General features: G+C 46.9%; 1 long non-coding RNA gene and 1 other non-coding gene across 2 annotated transcripts; both read left to right on the plus strand.

Moving 5' to 3' along the window:
* Positions 1–3,447: 3,447 nt before the first annotated feature.
* On the plus strand, positions 3,448–9,903 carry LOC121501290. The gene is made up of 3 exons (XR_005990567.1): positions 3,448–4,240; positions 6,128–6,221; positions 8,933–9,903. It is a non-coding gene; the product is annotated as an uncharacterized LOC121501290 (long non-coding RNA).
* Positions 9,904–14,042: 4,139 nt separating this feature from the next.
* On the plus strand, positions 14,043–14,149 carry LOC121472443. The gene has a single exon (XR_005982909.1). It is a non-coding gene; the product is annotated as a U6 spliceosomal RNA (small nuclear RNA).
* The last annotated feature ends 6,107 nt before the right edge of the window (positions 14,150–20,256 follow it).

Here is a 20,256-nt window from a genome sequence, read left to right on the forward strand (position 1 = left end):
AAAGGCTTCATTACCCCAAGCTAAAAACTTCTTACAAAACTTGCCAGAATTTTGTCTCAAGGTTGATCTACCAAATTCATTTGGTTTCCCTCAAATTGGTTAAAACAAAACAAAAAAACTTGCCATCTACCATTCCTCCAGGCCTTGGAAGTCTGCCCTCAAAAGCTTCAGACAAGATGAGAAAACAAGCCTGAAAAAGAGAAACCTACGACACCCGGAAATCGGCCTACACCCCCATAAATCCCTTAGCGCTTAAGTACCACAATTCCCCCGTTACCATTAGAAAAGCAAATAAACGTTACCATACTGAAGTTACAAAAACCACGTCAGCCCATCTCTGGTATTTTTACCACACCACTCGTCCTCCCTGGGGCCTCGCACACTGGGATGCTGCTCTAGGATCCTCTATCTAGCCTCCACAGCGCCTGTTCGCCGCCTCCGCGTGGTCGCCAAGCCAAGCTGCCAAGCTGCTCGCTAGCTTCGTCACCACATCGCACTGGCTCCTCCTTTCTGGAATCCTCTCCTAGCTTCACCTCCAAATCGTTAGGGCTCCTTCTTTCTTCCTAGCTTCCTTCCTTCACCAAACCGCACTGGCTCCCGGACTTCGCCTTCCTTCCTATCTTCACCACGAACTGCAGCTCGCTCCTCAGTCCTAGCTTCACCAACACTGGCTCCTGGAATCCTGTCTGCCGCTCCTGTCTTCCTAGATTCACTGAATCCACTTCTGCGTAGTACCTGGGTCTGCTGCCAATTAACGCTAGTCCTCAGGATTTAAAAAACCATCTTAGCTCAAAGTCCAATGGGAGAATGTTAAGTTGGTAGTTATTCTTGATCTTGCATTACTTCAGTTATGAAAGTTCTTTAAATTCTCCAAGAACACTAAAAGCTACCCTATTTAAAGACCCTCACATTTTTAACTCCAAAAATATTCTACTTAAGTAACTTAAGTCTTTTTGGTAGCAAACGCTGCAAATCTCATTTTTATCTTTCCTTTCTAGCTCCTGGGCTAAGCTGGGTCTCGGTCTACAGTAGTTTTAACACCTTCAAATCTAGCTTCTGCACCAGAAATTAAATTCATGGGCTTTTGGAAAGATTCCAGTAACTACTTAAAAATTCTTGGTTTCCTGTTTTTACTTTCTCCAATTTTTTGGCTTTAAACTTCTCTATCTTCTTTTTGACGTCTATCTTACGTGCCCGTATTCAGCGGTTGTCCTAGCTTTTCATTTTCTACCTGATGTACTTTCCCTGACCTTATTTTCCACCTCGTTTCCAATTTCTGGCTTTCTCAATTTGTATCTGAGACCTTGTTGCCTTGTTCTTCTCTAAATATTTTTTCTTCTGCTTCCTGCCTTCGAGGTTTAAATTATTTTTGTCTTCTAAAAGGCGTGTAATTTTTCTTCCAATTTTCCTATCTTTTCTAAGTCTTTTCTTCACCTTTACTTCTGGTCTTTTAAATCTTCACCTTCCTGTACTTCGTTCTTGCGAGTTCTCCGCTTCAATTTTCTAATCTCTTCAAATTTCCACCCTACCACTAATTAATATTTGCAAGTTTTAGCAAGTAATAGCTTAAGATCTAGGTATCAAATGACGCAATCACTAACCCATGAATTTGAAGGGCTCTTAAATCACCTTCAAGTTAAGCTTCTTAAAAGACAAACTTTTAATCTTTGCCACCTACAACCGGTCTTTCTAAAACACTTAGGCTCTATTTAGGTCATTTACATTTCAACGACAACCTGAAAGGCTGCCCTCAGATTTATTGAATCCTGAACTTTGCAGTCCTCAACAATTCTTCTAAAATTAGGTTTTTCTCCACTCCATTAAGCTTCATCTCTTAACCTCCGTCTGTTTCTACAAAGAGCATTTTCTTTCTCAAGCTACTCTTTAAAATCTTCATGGTTTTCCTTTTAAGCTCTCTTTAAGATTACAATACTACTCTACGAATTTAATGCTAAGCAATATCTCAAGAAGTATTACCCCTATTTACATTTCCTAAAGATTGCTTCAATTCCTAGCTTTCTTTTTTTTTTTTAAGAAAAACTTATCTGCTGTCGCCTTAAGCAGCCCCTCCTCCCTCACCAGCCGTCTCTGCGCTCGCTGCCTGAATGCCTGCAGCAGAACCCGGGAGAGGCATATTTATAGACGAAAGACAGCTCACACCGCGATTTCAATAACCCTCCGCCGCCTTTGTGAGGGGAAGCAAAAATAGTTCCATGCCCGGGTTAAAAATAGAACCTAGGTTTGCAAGACTTTCTGGAGTTTTCGTGACCGTTCAGGCAACTTGATTACCCCCCGTGTACCCAGAAATAGTCAAAACTTACTAGCAAGTAGATTTGAACTGAAGACTTAGGCACAAAAATCACATTTAAGTAGATCAAACAGCTTTCCCTAAACTCAGAACCATTACTTAGAAATTTTTTTAGTAGCTTTAAAAATCCCTCATGTTTTCTTGGCAGTACAGTAGATACTATGAAGTGCTTTATGAAGGACGGTTGAAATGGGTTTGTTGACGGCCTCTTATTTCCATTATGTAACCGAGCCTCAGCCTCGTCAAGAGATGGCAGCCATCTTAGCTGCGGCAAAGTGTCCGTTTGTCCCCCAAAAAGCCTCGGGTCCTGCCAGTCGGTTCTCAGGTTAGACCCGACATTCTGATTACCCTGTTATTGGAGAAGCCCGGGCGGTCCGGGTTATCTGCTTAAGAATTCTACTAAAGGTGGAAATGCACTTCTAGAAAATGTCTCAAGTAGTTCCGGGGCAGGGCTGCCTCCTGCGTCCGAACCAACACGGGGACTTGTGTTACTTCACGGGCTCAGTGGTCCGGCTTTGGGCTCCCTAAATACTAGCTCGACCCCCCACATCTCAGCCTTTTTTAATATCATGCCCACACTTTTTGTTCTGCCCAAATGTGAACCGTTTCTGAGCTTCCAAGCTTCTCGTCAAAGTTACCCAAATCCAAAACTGTCAAAGCCAAGTTTTAAGTGTCCTCTTTGATCCCCAAAGGCCAAAGCCTTTTCTTCTAAAGAGGAAACGACCTTGGGCAGCCCGTCCGGGAACGTTCTCCGACATTCATGAAACTGCTTAGGAGTGTGCTTTTCTAAGTTTGTGCTTTAGAATCTGTATTCTCTCTGGCTTGGCTCCACTTCCAAGGTTTTTACAACGGGAGCTAAAAGGGAAACAAAAGCTCTTCACCAAACCCAAAGCCCGTCCTTTCTGTACAATTTGAGCAGTTTTGCTTTCAAAGCACCCCCTGGAATTTCCCAACCAAAGGGGAAGCTGACTAAGCATCGCGTGCCAAAGACCCTGAGAAGAATCTCGTTTCCCGGGGCGGCAAGATCGTGAAGCCCGAGCGAGGCCGGAGAAATTGGGAGCAATAGCGCCAGGGGCTTCCCATACACAAGGTTTCCACAGGGCCACTGCGGCTGCGCGGAGAACCGGGCGAGGTGGGACGTGTGGGGGGCGAAAGGGCGCGTGTTCTTCGGCTCCCCTCGGCCAAGCTCTGCTCCATGTCCAGACCCCTCGAGGGGGCTGCAGGGGCCGCGGGGAGGGCTGGGGGCAGGGGCTGGCCCGGAGACCTGAACCGCCGCAGCTGCAGGCTGGAGACAAAGGCTGGGGGGAAGGGCACAGCACGGCGCGCACCCCGCACCCGCCCGGCGCAGGGATACGCGAGCCGTGAGCCGCCGCCTCCCCTTGTGAGGCGCCGGCTCGCGGGCGGGCACCGCCGGCTCTAACCGGCTCCAGCCGGTCCTGGCCGCCTCCGGGAGCGGTGGCGGTTGTCGCAGGGCGCCAGTGCGCATGCGCGCCCCGCCCCCGGACCCTGTGTTTGTGCCAGAGGTTGGCGGGGCGGGGGAAGGGCAGCAGAGTTTGGGGAGTGGGCGCTCTGCGGCCGCCCCTCCGCTCTTTCACCACACTCAGGCAGCTCTTACTCCCCTGGGGCAGCTGTTGTCCCTCCCTCCTTCCTTCCTATTTGCTACCGGGGTCTGCCCTTCCTTCGCTTTTCCTGCCCTTTGTCATTCTTCCATGTTGTATCAAAGCCGTCCGTTAATTGAAAATTCGCACAGGATCCCCTCGGAATTATCAAATGCTGTTTGTTTATTGTAACACACTTTGGGTGTGTGCATGTCACCGGGTCTTATTAGTGTATAATGCGCGAGGTGGAAGAGTCTCAGAAACTGACTTGGCAGCTGCCTTGTATTTAGGAAAAGAAACTGAAGCAGAGAGAAAGAGGAGCTGTGGGACTCAGGTTTGGTTTTGTTTTTAAGATTTTATTCTTGAGAGACAGAGACAGAGGGAGAAGCAGGCTCCCTGCGGGGAACCTGATGTGGGACTAAATCCCGGGACTCCAGGACTCAGGTTTAAAGCCTGGAGCCCTGGACAGGGGCTGACACCCGACCTCTTACCTCAGGGCCTTTACTGTGGAACCTGCAGGATGGCCGGTCTCTAGGCAGGGAATTCGGAGAGGGAAAGATGGAGTTCGGGGACGAAGTGTAGGGTACAGTGGCATCTGAGTAGTGACGGGGAATTGCAGGAACTTGATACAGTTCCTCTTTGTGAAACCCCTTTGGCTCCTGTAAATGACAGTAGTTATCATGAAGGTGTCGGGGAGCAGAAGGGGGTGTGGGGGACGAAGGTACTGACACCCTCCCACCTTTGCCCACCCCTGTGACCCCTGGCAAAGGTGTTGGAGTTTATTGTTCTTCCCCACTTTCTCTTTAAGGGTGGAATATTACTGCGATGCAGATGGTAACCTTCAGACACAGGCTTGATGTTTTGCTCTGGGTTGGAAAATTTTTAGTGAGATTTTAGCGCTGGAAAGAGGAGAAATGAGTCGGGTCACCTCATTTTACAAACAGGGACCTCGGAACCTGGGGAGTTTGTGATCTGACAGCTAATTAGTACCAGAAGCTATTCTTTTTTTTTTTTTTTTTTTCCAGAACCTATTCTTGAATCCCAGAAAATGACCTGGAGCTCCCTCCCTTCCTCCTCCCCGCCCCCAGACCCTCTTACTGGCAGTCTCTTCTACAGTTTTCTCCAGGGCTGAGGGAGGACTGGGGGACCTCCTCTGCCATCCATGCTCTCCCACTCTGGAGCTCATGACATGAAGAGCTTTAAAGTGCTTTAAATAACTGTCAGTGTTGTAAAGCTAGTCATCTCCATTCTCTTACAGATAGCATTTTCCGCATAGGGTTAAAATGGCTGTGTATTATTTAATTAATTCTCTATGGGTTTGGGGAAAGAAAGAGAGAATTGAAAGAAGGTCAGCACTCAGGAATCTGTTGTGTGGAAAGGTGACTTGCCAAGACCAGAGAGTAATTTTTTTAACAGTAAGTAAGTGATACTTTGAAGGAGATTATGGGTGCTAAGTCCTGTTTTTATTACTGTGTAGGCCCAAACATTTATGATTTCATCTCTGAGAGGTTTTGTTTGACAAAGAGAGCTTTGCTGTCTCTAAAATATTCTCATTCCTTCTCTTTATATAGTAAACCCCCCCTTTTTTTTTTTAAGATTTCATTTATTTATTCATGAGAGATGCCGAGAGAGGCAGAGACACTGGCAGAAGGTGAAGCAGGCTCCCTGCAGGGAGCCCAATGTGGAACTCCATCCCAGGTCCCCAGGATCACAACCTGAGCCCAAGGCAGATGCTGAACCACTGAGCCAGACAGGCGTCCCAAGTCCCTTCTTTTCTCAATGTTTATTTAAACAAGTGGGCCCCAAATCACCATGTTCTTTGGTGAGAATATTAATAATACATTTGATTATGTGCCCTTTCCTCAACTCCTTGAATGATCCCTTAAAAACTGTTTTTTTGGGGGGACAGCTCTGGTGGCTCAGTGGTTTAGCACCGCCTTCAGCCCAGGGCATGATCCTGGAGACCTGGGATCAAGTCCCACATCAGGCTCCCTGCATGGAGCCTGCTTCTTCCTCTGCCTGTGTCTCTGCCTCTCTCTGTGTGTCTCTCATGAATAAATAAATAAAATATTTAAAAAAAAAAAACTTTTTTCAAGGCACATTAATAATACATTTGATTATGTGCCCTCTCCTCAACTCCTTGAAGGATTCCTTTTACATAAAACTTTTTTTTTCAAGGTACCTCTTCTCTGGCCTACATCTCTGTTCCCTTTAATTTCAGAATGTCTGATGACAGTTGTTCCCTACACTGCTGCTTCCATATCCTGCATCACTTCAGTCTGAAACCTAGTTTTCATCTGGGCCTAATGACTCAGGTAAAACAGGACAAATCCATTTTAGCCAGTGGTTTTATGCCCCTCCTCAACTCCCCCCCTTCAAAAAAAGCCTTGGCTAAATATAGGTGGCCCTTGGTCTGTTTGTGGCAGTCACTCACTGACAAACACCCATGTGATCTTGGGCACTAACCCAAAAAACTTCTCCCTGGATGTTTCCTTCTGTGTAAAATGAGGACATGAGATGAAAGGAGTGATGATGCCAATTCCATAAAATGCAGTAAACAAAGATGAGAAGGGAGAATGAAAGATTTGAGGCCTCCTGGCTGTGGTTTCAAGGAAGTGGGACAATAGAAAGGACTAAAGAAACAAAAATTTAAGGTCAGGTCTCCAGGCCTTTTGTCAGCAAGGCCCGACCTATTACTCCAGACTTACTTCAGGGCAGAAATCTCCAGAGAATGCCAGAATCCACTTCACCTCCTCCCCTTTTAAACAAGGCCAGTCAGGCTTCCTCAAGAGAGAAGCTAGATGGCCTTCATTTCTGGGTCAGGGGTCCAGAGTTCAATCTGGGTAAGACTCCAGCTACACTTTGTTTGATGTTTATCTAATCCTGTGATTATTATCTAATACAGCATTATTACCAAAGATTGTTCTGGAAATGCAGATCAAGAAGAAAAGGCAAGGGGAGGGACACCTGGGTGGGCTCAGAGGTTGGGCGTCTGCCTTCGGCTCAGGTCGTGATCCTGGAGACCTGAGATCAAGTCCACATCTGGTTCCTTGTGTGGGGCCTACTTCTCCCTCTGCCTCTCTCTCTCTCTGTCTCTCATGAATAAATAAATAAAATCTTGAAAGAAAGAAAGAAAGAAAGAAAGAAAGAAAGAGAAAAAGAAAAGGAGAACCCCGATAAATCAACTTTTTTGTTTTTTAAAGACTCTAGAAACTTGCAGTTCCCAGCCCCCTACTGCCACCCACCTACCCAGAGCTCATCTCCGGAACAAAAATGGTGCAAACATTTGGCTCCCTATCTTTGCACAGTAGCCAGCTCTGGCAGCAGGAAAATGCCACTGAAGTGTCTTTCTGCGAGAAGCATCCATCTTCTCACTACCCTCCTCTGAGACACAGAGGATTCTGTTTGAAGGGGGAATGAAGGAGAAGGCATCTTAGAACAGTCCCCCACCCCCAGCCCATGAGCTCCCTGCTGCTAGTTCCTTTTTTGTTTATTCATCACATAATGTCCTTGGTGCTAGGCCTTGCAGCCTATTTGTGGATCTTTCTGGAGGGCCATGGGCTGTTAGAGGACAGACTGACAACAAAGGGCTGGACATGCCTTGGGGGGAGCTGTTTTAGCTTCATCTTCGCAATTTAAGAACTCTGCAAGAGGCCTCTCACAGGCTTCACCCCAGCGTTTTCTAGACCTTTCCACCTGCTCTGCTGTCCTCTTCCCTCTGGCCACAGCCAGTCTTCAGTGGAGACTGTCTACGCACCTCCTCTCCCAGGCTGGGAACAGTCTGCTGTGCTTTCCTTGGCCCCTCCATGGTCTCTGATGTGTCTGCAGGACAGGAAATACAGCATGCAGCTTTATTTTCTATGACTTTTTTAAAGATTTTATTTATTTAGTCATGAGAGACACAGAGAGGTAGAGACATAGGCAGAGGGAGAAGCAGGCTCCCTGCAGGGCCCCCAATGCAGAACTCCATCCCAGGATCCCAAGATCACGACCTGAGCCGAAGGCAAATGCTCAACCAGTTAGCCACCCAAGTGCCCCTATTTTCTGTGACTTTTTTTTTTTTTTAAGATTTTATTTATTTACTCATGAGAATACACAGAGAGGAGAGAGAGAGAGGCAGAGTACACAGGCAGAGGGAGAAGCAGGCTCCATGCAGGGAGCCTGATGTGGGACTTGATCCCGGGACCCCAGGATCACTCCCTGGACTGAAGGCAGCGCTAAACCTCTGAGCCACCCGGGCTGCCCTATTTTCTGTGACTTCTATTGAGCTCTGAGCTGCACACCTTCCAGGCACTTCTCTCCCTGGTTCCTTGTAAGGGAGATGATGCTGCTGCTGTCCCCAAGACTAATGAACAAATTGAGGCCTAAGAGGTCTCAGCACCATTAGTGCCTGGCACACAATAGAAGCTCTGTATGTGTCTATTGAATAATGACTAAATAAATACATTGGAAAAACATCTCTTTTGGAGTCAAAACCCCAAGCAGAATAGAGAAGGGGCATATGCGGTTCATGCTCAGCCTGCAGTGGAGATCAACTGCTAGCAGAGCGTGGCGGGGGCCATGAAGGACAAAGGGGTCCCTGACCTGGAATGTCTCAGCCAGAGTCACCAGAGGAAAATAAGCTCAGTCACCATGGAGGTTTTCAGTGGTTTGCTGTGCTGCTTGTGTATTAATATTGTGTCTTGGGGATCGCTGAGTGGCTCAGCGGTTTAGTGCCTGCCTTCGGCCCAGGGCGTGATGTCCCGGTATCGAGTCCCACATCGGGCTCCCTGCATGGAGCCTGCTTCTCCCTCTCTCTCTCTCTCTGTATCTCTCATGAATAAATAAAATCTTAAAAAAAAATTGTGTATTGAAGGGTGTTAGGAAGAAAGAAGGAAGTGATTAGACACAACCTGACACACTGTTTTAGGAGCAAAAGGCACCTGGATTTGGCAGAGATGAGCCTGCCCAGCTGGGTGCAGAGCTATGGCAGAGAGCTGTACTCTGACAGACCGACAGACCGGGAACCACTTCTCTCTCCTGACAGGTTCTGGACACACTGATCCATGGGGAAGAAACCCGAAGACCACCTTGGTTCTCTCTCCAGGGAGCTCCCATTAAACACTCAGCCTCCAGAGGGAGGGGAGGGCTGAAGACTCAGGCCTTGCAGTCATTGCCCTGTGTGACGCACTGCGGGAGGCCGAAGGCAAGCCTCACCCTTGCTGGGGCCTGGCCTCTGCTTACTCAGCATCTGGGGCCTGTCCAGTGGACCTTCAGAAACAGCCTGAAGGAACGATGAGTCTATCCACATTCTTGTATCCTTGATCTATTCGGTCACCCACTGACCCTGACAGATGTTTGTGTTAGCACCGCATACCCAGCATGATGCTTATTAAACATATCACGCCCTCTGCACATACTCATGCACACGTGCACTGGGTGTGCCCATTCAGCCTCCACACAGCTGTGGCCCACCTTTCACACAGACAAGTCTTGTGGAAAAAGGGGGCAGAGGTCATCTGGTTCTAGGAACTTTTCCAAGGTATATTTTTCAACACAGGCCAGGTATAAACAGAAGCCCATGGCACTACAGGTCCTTCTCCAGAGCTAATAAACGGAGAGCCATACAGTGATTGTGGTGGAATAGACCTTAAAGCTCCTGAGGTGATGGGAACTCACTAGAAAGAAGGGGAGGCACGAAGGGAGGACTGGGGTCAGCGCTGGCAGGCCTTCGGTTATCTGGAGAAGTTTGGACTCTGGGCCTCTCTGAACTGAAAAGTGTTGTGTGGCTGCTCTTCACAAGGTAGCTGAGCTGAGAGAGATGGCAGATGTGAGGACACTGGAGTCCATTGTTACAGCCCAAGTCAGAGGTCATAGAGGCCTGGACTGGGGTGGGTGGTGGCCACAGGACAAAAGAAAGAAGACAGGGCAGCCCTGGTGGCGCAGCGGTTTGGCGCCGCCTGCAGCCTGGGGTGTGATACTGGAGACCCACGTCGGGCTCCCTGCATGGAGCCCGCTTCTCCCTCTGCCTATGTCTCTGCCTCTCTCTGTGTGTCTATGAATAAATAAATAAGAGAAAGAAAGAAAGAAAGAAAGAAAGAAAGAAAGAAAGAAAGAAAGAAAGAAAGAAAGAAAGAAAGAAAGAAAGAAAGAAAAGAAAGAAAAGAAAGAAAAGAAAGAAAAGAAAGAAAAGAAAGAAAAGAAAGAAAGAGAAAGAAAGAAGAAAGAAAAAAGAAAAGAAGACAGAGCAGTCTACCTGAGGCTCTCTGGGATCCCCACACTGGTTTCCTCCTCTCTGGGTCTTCAGCATCCGTGGCCCTTTCCCAACTCATGTTCTTTTTTTTTTTTTTTTTTAAGATTTTATTTATTCGAGAGAGGCAGAGACACAGGCAGAGGGAGAAGCAGGCTCCCACCAGGTTGCCCGATGCGGACTTGATCCCGGGACTCCAGGATCATGCCCTGGGCCGAAGGCAGGTGCTAAACAGCTGAGCCACCCAGGGATCCCTCCGATTCATGTTCTTTACTCTCCATGACACATCTGTTTGGAAGGTACCTTCCCTCTTCTTCACATGACACTCATTACCCTGTCTAGAGGTCACTCCCCGAGAATGGCCTCTCTGACCAGCATATCCAAATTGTCTCATATCTACCAGCCCATAGTTAGTCTCTATCACAGCACAGCCTATATTTTCCTGGATACCAATGGGTGTTGACATGTTACCCTTGCTCCTCTGAAGGTCAGGGGTACTCCAGGGTTTACAGCAGGTTGGCAGGGAGGATAAGGTACCCCTTCTGGAGCCTGAAAGTGGGGCCAGAGGAGCCTCAGGCTCACTCACATACAGACATGGGAGAGACGCATCTGTCTCAACCTCTTTGATGGAGAGGCCCTCCCCGGGTGTGGGCAAAGGGTGCAGACACCCCAGATCCAGCACCCGGCTCCGTTCTGTCTGGCCTCTGCATTCTCAGCTGTTGCTATTTGGGAAGAGCCCAACCCCCTAACTGGAGCTGGGGCGGAGCTGGGAGCCACTTGTGCCGAAAGTGGGGGCAGGAGGGAGGGAAGAGAGGACTTCAGTGTCTTCCCAGCCCCACTCTCTCCACAGAAGTCACTCTTCCACTTAGGAGCTTCTAGAAATAAATGTACAAAATACTACCCCCTCCAAGAAAATAGAGCACCTGCATAACTTCTTGGGAGCAGAAATGGTGTACCATGAACACTCAGGTGCCCCGGGGCCTATTCCAGCCCTGCTACCCTGTACTCTGGTAAAGAGACACCCATGTGGAGCTGACTTGGCTAAAAATTACTGCAGTGATGGTGGAAGCTGCCAGTCCTCCCCTATGCCTTCCCAGGAACAGGAACTCTGGGGCCTCTGAGACCAGCAGTGAAGGGACAGCCTGGTGTTCCCATGTTCCATAGCAGCACGATGCCAGGTGCCTGAAGTTCTGACAGTTTGGGGCCAGACAGGTTTTCTTCAGCTGTCACCAAATCTCCAGGGCTGCCCCAGGCCTCCACCACAGCCTGCATAAGCAAAAGAACTGTGGACACAGAAGGGCCTGGGAAGAAGGTGGGGCTGAGAACAGCTTAGGGAAAAGGACTTAGGTGGAAATTTCCATGACTGTTCTGCTTGGGCGAAGACCAGCTGAGGCCCAAGGTGTAGACAGAGGCTGTAGAGAGGTTACAAAGGGTCACCCTTCCTCATTCTCCCAGATCTTAATCACCTACTGCCCCACCCTGAATCTGGGTCATAGAGCTCAATCAGTTGTGTCCCCTCTGTGTCCCCACATCCAGCCCTTTTTACTGTCAGCTCCCTGGTTCATGGACATCTGCCACCTCTCCCCCCATTCTCCCTGCCAGTCAGACCCCCCACACACACCCGCTTTAGGGCCCAGGTGGGATCCTTTTCCTGCTACAGGAGGCCTTCATACCTGAATGGTCAGTCTGTCCTGCAGACATCATGGTCCAGTGACCTCAGCAGCACTCCTGTGACCACACCCTTTTCCCAGGGACTCATCTGTTGTTATCTTAAACTGTGGCATATTTGTTTATCCTTGTTACTTTATATCCTTGAAAACAGAGTCCCAGTCTCCCTGTAGCCCTGCCCCAGCTGAGAGCAGCTCTACATGTGGGTTCTGCAGCATCCATGCAGTTGATCCTGTGTGGCCTCTGGCTTGGGCTGGCATGGGGGGGCCTCTACTTTCCAGCTGCTGGTTCTCCAGATCTGCCCCCAGCCCAAGCCAGCACGACCCCAGTAGATTTCGGGCAGGAAATTTGTATAGCCTGGACTCCCTCCTTGCTCCCAGCCAGAATGCCAGGCATAGCCAGTTCCAGAGGCTGAGAGTCTTGGGCCCTGGCCAAAGTCTTCCCTCTGGGGTCTGTCTGGTCTCACTCACCAACCCTCAGCTCCAGCCTGGCACCTGGAGTGTCCTGAACCTGCTTTTTTTCCCCCATTCTTCCACACAGCCTAAATGTCACCCTCCTCGCTGAAGCTCCCCTGAAGTCCCTTGAAGACCATGGATGTCTCCCTCCCATCCTCTACCCCATCGGGTCCTTCAACACTGAAAGCATTACACAGAGGAGTCACGAAGAGAGTGGCCCCAAGAGTCCCACACACTTGGTCCGAGCCTTGTTCTTCCACTTGCTGTCTATACTCTGTGTGACATTGGGAAGTTACTTAACCTCTCTGGATCAAGTTTTTTCCTCAGTGAAATGGGAATGATCTGTATGGTACCCATTGTCATGGTTGTGAGGTTGTCAGCAGCTTACTACAGTGCCCGGCTCAAACGATGTGCCCTATAAAGGGTGGCTGTCACTACCAGACAGCACCTTCCCTCCCCTGCAGCACTAAGCCCAGAGCAGGGCACACAGCCCACCTACCAGGCTGTCAGATCTGACAGGACCCAGGCACATCTAGGGAAAGGGTTAAATATCCACAGTGACTTCATTCGGGCTTTGGAACAGGAAGGAGGCAGAGAAGGTAACAAAATCAGGTCTTAGCCAAATGGAATTTTCCAGTGCTCATAAATAGGACCAGTCAGGTTGCTAAGGGAGGTCACCATGGAAACAGTCATGTGCTCCACTTTCTGGTTATTCCAACCTGGTTCCAGGACGATGACACAAGCTCGAAGCCTCTTCATTGGCTGACACCTTCCTCTTGCCACTTAATCTGGCTGGAGATTGGCTAAGTGCAGTTGCTGGGTTGGAGTTAGACATTCCTCCCTCTCCGCTGTTCCCTGAAACCTGCTGGAAGCTGTTATTTTGAACTAGAGGGAGAAGAAAATAGGCCGGCAGAGATGTTGCCACAGCAACCGGTTTCCTTTCTGCCCTCCTTGGAGTTAGTAGTTGACTTGTCTGCAGCTCAAGAACTTTTCCAAAGGCAGCCATTTTACACTGTCTTAATTTTATTTTGAACAGGAACTCCCTCATCTTCCAGAGTAGTCAAGGAACTTCTGAACCCCTACTTAGGGCCTTGGTACCAATCCACCCTTAGGGGCCTTTGTTTCTCTTCATGAAATGGGATTTCATTCCAGGACTCACTAGTTCCAGGCCTGGAGTAAGGCTCCCACTGGACCAAGTTTGCAAATGCTCATTATAAACTGTAAACCTCGGTACAGTCACCTTGTGTCTGTAATTGACAGTCATTGACATCAGGTTAGTGTGGAATGACCCAATGAGGGTTGGCAGCCCCACAGACTTGTTTAGCAAAGCCTAGAGTCCTGAGACCCAGGAACCCCTCAGGATTCTATTTCTTCTGTCACCAATTGCCTTCTGGAACCAGCAGCAGTTCACATACTCCCCCAGGGACTAATTTTCTCTTTCTCTAAAAGGATTCTTCTGTAGAAGATCTCCAGAGGCCCTTTCTAGCTCTGACATTCCACAATCCTGTTAAAGGCCTGCCTGCTTTCCATAACTAAGCTGTGGAACTCATCATCTTCTTGTAGGAGGCAAAAATACAGGCAACTGCCCCACACCGAGCACTTTCTATGTGCTGCACATGCATTATTAGCTCAATCTTCACAACAACCTTATAAGATTAATATCATTATTATAGCACCTACTCATTTTACAGATAAGGTAACTGAGGCCCCAAAAAGTTCAGTAAATTTGCCCAAGGTCACATAGCCAGCAAGTGGCGAGGTCAGGATTTAAAGTCTGGTGTCTGGTGCTCGCTTCGGCAGCACATATACTAAAATTGGAACGATACAGAGAAGATTAGCATGGCCCCTGCGCAAGGATGACACGCAAATTCGTGAAGCGTTCCATATTTAAAATAAATAAATAAATAAATAAATAAATAAATAAAATAAATAAAGTCTGGTGTCTGGCAGCAAGTCTGGGAAGCTCTCTTTCCAGGTACCAACTGAAATGAAGATAAAACAACATGGGCCAATTCAAAGTAGACAGAACATTGGGTGGAGCAAACCCTGGACTAGGATTTACAAGCCTGGGTTCTACTCTAGGTCCTGCCATTGAGTACCACAATGTTATTTCCAGAAAGTCATTTTTCCTGTCTTGGCCTTAGTTTTCCCATCTATAAAAATAAGAGTTTAGGAGTGCCTGGGTGGCTCAGTTGGTCAAGCATCTGCCTTTGGCTCAGATCATGATTTCAGGGGCCTAGGATGGAGCCCCACATGGGCTCTCTGTTCACTGGGGAGCCTGCTTCTCTCTCCCTCTTGCTCTGTGCTCTCCCCTGCCCTCAAATAAATAAACAAAATCTTAATTTTTCTTTTCTTTTTTTTAAATGTTTATTTTTTTAAAATTTTTATTTATTTATGATAGTCACACAGAGAGAGAGAGAGGCAGAGAGAGACACAGGCAGAGGGAGAAGCAGGCTCCATGCACCAGGAGCCCGACGTGGGATTCGATCCCGGGTCTCCAGGATCGTGCCCCGGGCCAAAGGCAGGCGCTAAACCACTGCGCCACCCAGGGATCCCTAAATGTTTATTTATGATAGTTACACACACACACACACACACACACACACACACACACACAGGCAGAGACATAGGCAGAGGGAGAAGCAGGCTCCATGCACCGGGAGCCCGACGTGGGATTCGATCCCGGGTCTCCAGGATTGCGCCTGGGCCAAAGGCAGGCGCCAAACTGCTGCGCCACCCAGGGATCCCCTTAATTTTTCTTTTAAAGATTTTTATTTATTCATGAGAGAGAGAGAGAGAGAGAGAGAGGCAGAGACACAAGCAGAGGGAGAAGCAGGCTTCCTGCTTCCTGCGAGGAGCCCGATGTGGGACTCAATTCCGGGACTCTGGGATCACGCCCTGAGCCAAAGGCAGACATTTAACCACTGAGCCACCCAAGCGTCTCAAGACTGGCCTTTTTTTCAGAGATTAAGCTCTTCCTGTATCTTTTTTTTTTTTTTTTTTTTTTTTTTTAAGATTCCCCTTATTTAATCATGAGAGACACAGAGAGAGAGAGAGAGAGAGAGAGGCAGAGGCACATGCAGGGAGCCCGACACGGGACTCGATCCCCATCTCCAGGATCACGCCCTGGGCCTAAGGCCACGCCAAACTGCTGAGCCACTTGGGCTGCCCCTTTCCTGTATTTTTCATGTTATAAAATCCTTTTTCTTGTGAAATGATGGTGATACTGGTTGGTAGCTATTTTGTTGCAATGTTCTGACCTGGGAAATGTTGGCTAATTGGAGAAAGATGACTAATCTTATGTCAATATATTATGGAAAATTTCAAGATTTATTTTATTTTTTTAATTTTTTTTAACTGCCTCATTGCTTTATTCCGCACTGTTATTTTTTTAATTTTTAAGTAAACTCTATGCCCAACATGGGACTTGAATTTATGACCCCGAGATTGTTTAAGAGTCACTGTTCTACCGACTGAGCTAGCCAGGTGGCCCAATTATGGAAAATTTCAAACATATAAAAAAGTAATGAGAATTGTTTAATGAATCCCCATGTTACCCTTGTTACCCTTCACCAATTACTAACCCTGGCCACTGTTTTTTCCCAATGGTCCAATATCTCCATGCCCCGAATTATTTTTTTTTAAGATTTTATTTATTTATTTATTCATGAGAGACACAGAGAGAGAGAGAGACAGAGGCAGAGATACAGGCAAAGGGACAGAAGGCTCCATGCAGGGAGCCCAATGTAGAACTTGATCCCGGGACTCCAGAATCATGTCCTGGGCTGAAGGCTGACGCTCAACCACTGAGCCACCCAGGTGTCCCCCCCTGAATTATTCTAAAGCAAATCACATGGCAGCCTGGGTGGCTGAGCGGTTTAGCACTGCTTTGGGCTCAGGGCGTGATCCTGGAGACCTGGGATCAAGTCCCCCATAGGGCTCCCTGTGTGGAACCTGCTTCCTCCTCTGCCTGTGTCTCTGTCTCTCTCTCTCTGTGTGTCTCTCATGAATAAATGAATAAAATATTTTAAAAAAAGCAAATCACAGACATCATATAAATCCATCTGTAAAAACATTTTTTTAACATAACCACATTAGCATTTTCACACTAAAAAAATTAACAATACTTCTTTCAGACTAATCTTCAAATATACAGTTTGTCTCAAACTGTCTCAAATATACAGTTTTTCGCAGTTGGATTGCTTAGTCAAGATGTATACAGAGTTCACACATTTGCTTTGATTATATGTCTCTTAAAACTCTCTTGACCTCAGAAGTTTTGGCTCCCCACCTTTTCTTCCCTGTAAGTTATTTGCTGAAGAATCTAGGTTTGCCCTTGAAATTCTCCACACTGTGGGTTTTGCTGATCACATCCCTGTGGTATAATTTCTTCTTCTTCTTCTTTCTTCTTCTTCTTCTATTTTTTTATTTTTATTTTTTTAAAAAGATTTTGTTTATTTATTCAGGAGAGACACAGAGAGAGAAGCAAGAGACACAGGCAGAGGGAGAAGCAGGCTCCACGCAGGGAAGCCCAACGTGGGACTCAATCCCCGGTCTCCAGGATCACACCCTGGGCCGAAGGTGGGGCTGCCCTCTTCTTCTTCTTTTAATAAACTGAGTTTTTTCTTTTAAGATTTATTTATTTATTCATAGAGACACACAGAGAAAGGTAGAGACATAGGCAGATGGAGAAGCAGGTACCATGTAGGGAACCCGACGTAGGACTCGATCCCCGGTCGACAGGATCACGCCCTGGGCTGCAGGCGGCACTAAACTGCTGCGCCACAGGGGCTGCTCTTCTTCTTCTTCTTCTCCTTCTCCTTCTTTATATATATATATGTATATATATATATATATATATATACACATATATATATATAAAATCTTTTTTTATTTTTATTTTATTTTATTTTATTTTATTTTATTTTATTTTATTTATTTATTCATGATAGACACACAGAGAGGGAGAGAGGCAGAGACACAGGCAGAGGGAGAAGCAGGCATCATACAAAGAGCCTGACGTGGGACTCAATCCCGGGTCTCCAGGATCACGCCCTGGGCTGCAGGCGGTGCTAAACTGCGGTGCTAAACCGCTGCGCCACCGGGGCTGCCCCGTATATCTTTTTTTTTTTTTTTTTTAATTTTTATTTATTTATGATAGTCACAGAGAGAGAGAGAGAGGCAGAGACACAGGCAGAGGGAGAAGCAGGCTCCATGCACCGGGAGCCCGATGTGGGATTCGATCCTGGGTCTCCAGGATCGCGCCCTGGGCCAAAGGCAGGCGCCAAACCGCTGCGCCACCCAGGGATCCCTCTTTTTTTTTTTTTTAAAGATTTATTTATTTATGATAGACACAGATAGAAAGAGAGAGGCAGAGACACAGGCAGAGGGAGAAGCAGGCTCCACGCCGGGAGTCCGATGGGGGACTCCATCCCGAGACTCCAGGATCGGGCCCTGGGCCAAAGGCAGGCGCCAAACCGCTGAGCCACCCAGGGATCCCCAATATTTGTATATCTTTTTAATTGGAGTTTGATTTGCCAACATATAACACCCACTGCTCATCCCCGTCAAATGCCCCCCTCAGTACCCATCACCCAGTCACCACATCCCCCTGCCCACCTCCCCTTGCACTACCCCTTGTCCGTTTCCCAGAGTTAGGTGTCTCTCATGTAATGTCACCCTTTCTGATATTTCCCACTCATTTTCTCTCCTTTCGCCTATAATCCCTTTCATATTTTTTATATTTCCCGAAACCATGTAATGTTTGTCCTTCTCCGATTGACTTACTTCATTCAGCATTAATACCCTCCAGTTCTATCCACGTTGAAGCAAATGGTGGGTATTCGTTGTTTCTAATGGCTAATATTCTATTGTATATATAGACCACATCTTTATCCATTCATCTTTCAATGGACACTGAGGCTCCTTCCACAGTTTGGCAATTGTGGACATTGCTGCTATAAATATTGGGGTGCAGGTATCTCAGTCTTCCACTGCATCTGTATCTTTGGGGTAAATCCCCAGTAGTGCAACTGCTGGGTTGTAGGGCAGTTCTATTTTTAACTCTTTGAGGAACCCCCACACAATTTTCCAGAGTGGCTGTACCAGTTCACATGCCCACCAACAGTGCCAGAGGGTTCCCCTTTCTCCACATCCTCTCCAACATTTGTTGTTTCCTGTCTTGTTAATTTTCACCATTCTCACTGGTGTGAGGAGGTATCTCATTATGGTTTTGATTTGTATTTCCCTGATGGCAAGGGATGCGGAAAATTTTCTCATGTGCTTGTTGGCCATATCTATGTCTTCTTTGGTGAAATTTCTGTTCATGTCTTTTGCCCATTTCATAATTGGATTGTTTGTTTCTTTGCTGTTAAGTTTAATAAGTTCTTTATAGATCTTGGATACTAGCCCTTTATCTGATATGTTATTTGCAAAAATATTCTCCTATTCTGTAGGTTGTCTTTTAGTTTTGTTGACTGTTTCTTTTGCTGTGCAGAAGCTTCTTATCTTGATGAAGTCCCAATAGTTCATTTTTGCTTTTGTTTCCCTTGCCTTCATAGTGTATCTTGCAAGAAGTTGCTGTGGCCAAGTTCAAAAAGGGTATTGGGTGTGTTCTCCTCTAGGATTTTGATGGATTCTTGTCTCACGTTTAGATCTTTCATCCATTTTGAGTTTATCTTTGTGTGTGGTATAAGAGAATGGTCTAGTTTCATTCTTCTGCATGTGGCTGTCCAATTTTCCCAGCACCATTTATTGAAGAGACTGTCCTTTTTCCAGTGATTAGTCTTTCCTGCTTTGTTGAATATTAGTTGACCATAGAGTTGAGGGCCCATTTCTGATAACATATTCTTCCATCCCCTCTGCATTTCTTGTAAACAGGTGGTTAGATCTAAAGGCTGGAATGCAATTTGGGTTCTTTCTTTCTTTCTTTCTTTCTTTCTTTCTTTCTTTCTTTCTTCTTTCTTCTTTTTTACAAAGACATTTTACAGATGATATTGAAAATACCCAATTTAAAATAAATTTAAGGGGATCCCTGGGTGGCTCAGTGGTTTGGTGCCTGCCTTAGGCCCAGGGCATGATCCTGGAGTCCTGGGATCAAGTCCCACATTGGGCTCCCTGCATGGGGCCTGCTTCTTCCTCTGCCTGTGTCTCTGCCTCTCTCTCTCTCTCTGTCTCTCATGAATAAATAAATAAAATATTTTTAAAAATAAAAAATAAAATAAAATAAATAAATTTAAATAATAAAATATAATTGTTAGTCATGTAAACCAAAAAGCTGGAAGCCACGCTGCTCAGAAGAGAAATCTTTATTTCCGGGCCGCACCCTGGGTCTAGCCAGAGCCCCAAACTCCTGAACTCCTTCCTGGGCCTGCAGAGCAGCACATGCTGAGCTCCCAGAGCCCTGCTCCCTATGGATGCTGCAAGGCTCTGGGAACAACACCTCAGCTGAAAAAGCTACCACATTCCCATAGGAAGGCCTGTGTGAGAAAGTTCTTCTGTTTAAAGTACCAGCAAAAAATTGACCTACCCTGAGGAATTGGGAAAATTTCTTTTTCCTTATGGATATGACAAATCCTATAACAGATTTTGTTCCTGTTTTTGTAAGGCTCCCAGGAGCTCAAAGCCACAACTGAAGCACAACTTTGGTGGTGATCCAGAACTCCATGCCTTTCCCCAAGCTTATAAGCCTGTTTGAGCTTTGAAATATCTAGCAAGCTAGTTCACTCTCACTGTATGTTTAGATTTTTTTAAAATGTTATTTTAAAGACTATTTATTTATTTGACACAGAGGGGGAGAGCACAAGCAGGGGAGCTGCAGGCAGAGGGAGAGGCAGGCCCCCTGCTGAGCAAGGAGCCCAATGTGGCTCAATCCCAGGAGCCTGGGATCATGACCGTAGCCACAGGCAGATGCTTAACTCATTGAGACTCCCAGGCGCCCCTTACTGTATGTTTAAAAAGCTGACTCAACCCCCCCCCCCAAAAAAAAAAACTGATGGC

This window comes from Vulpes lagopus, chromosome 11, assembly GCF_018345385.1.
Source record: "Vulpes lagopus strain Blue_001 chromosome 11, ASM1834538v1, whole genome shotgun sequence".
Taxonomy (NCBI): domain Eukaryota; kingdom Metazoa; phylum Chordata; class Mammalia; order Carnivora; family Canidae; genus Vulpes; species Vulpes lagopus.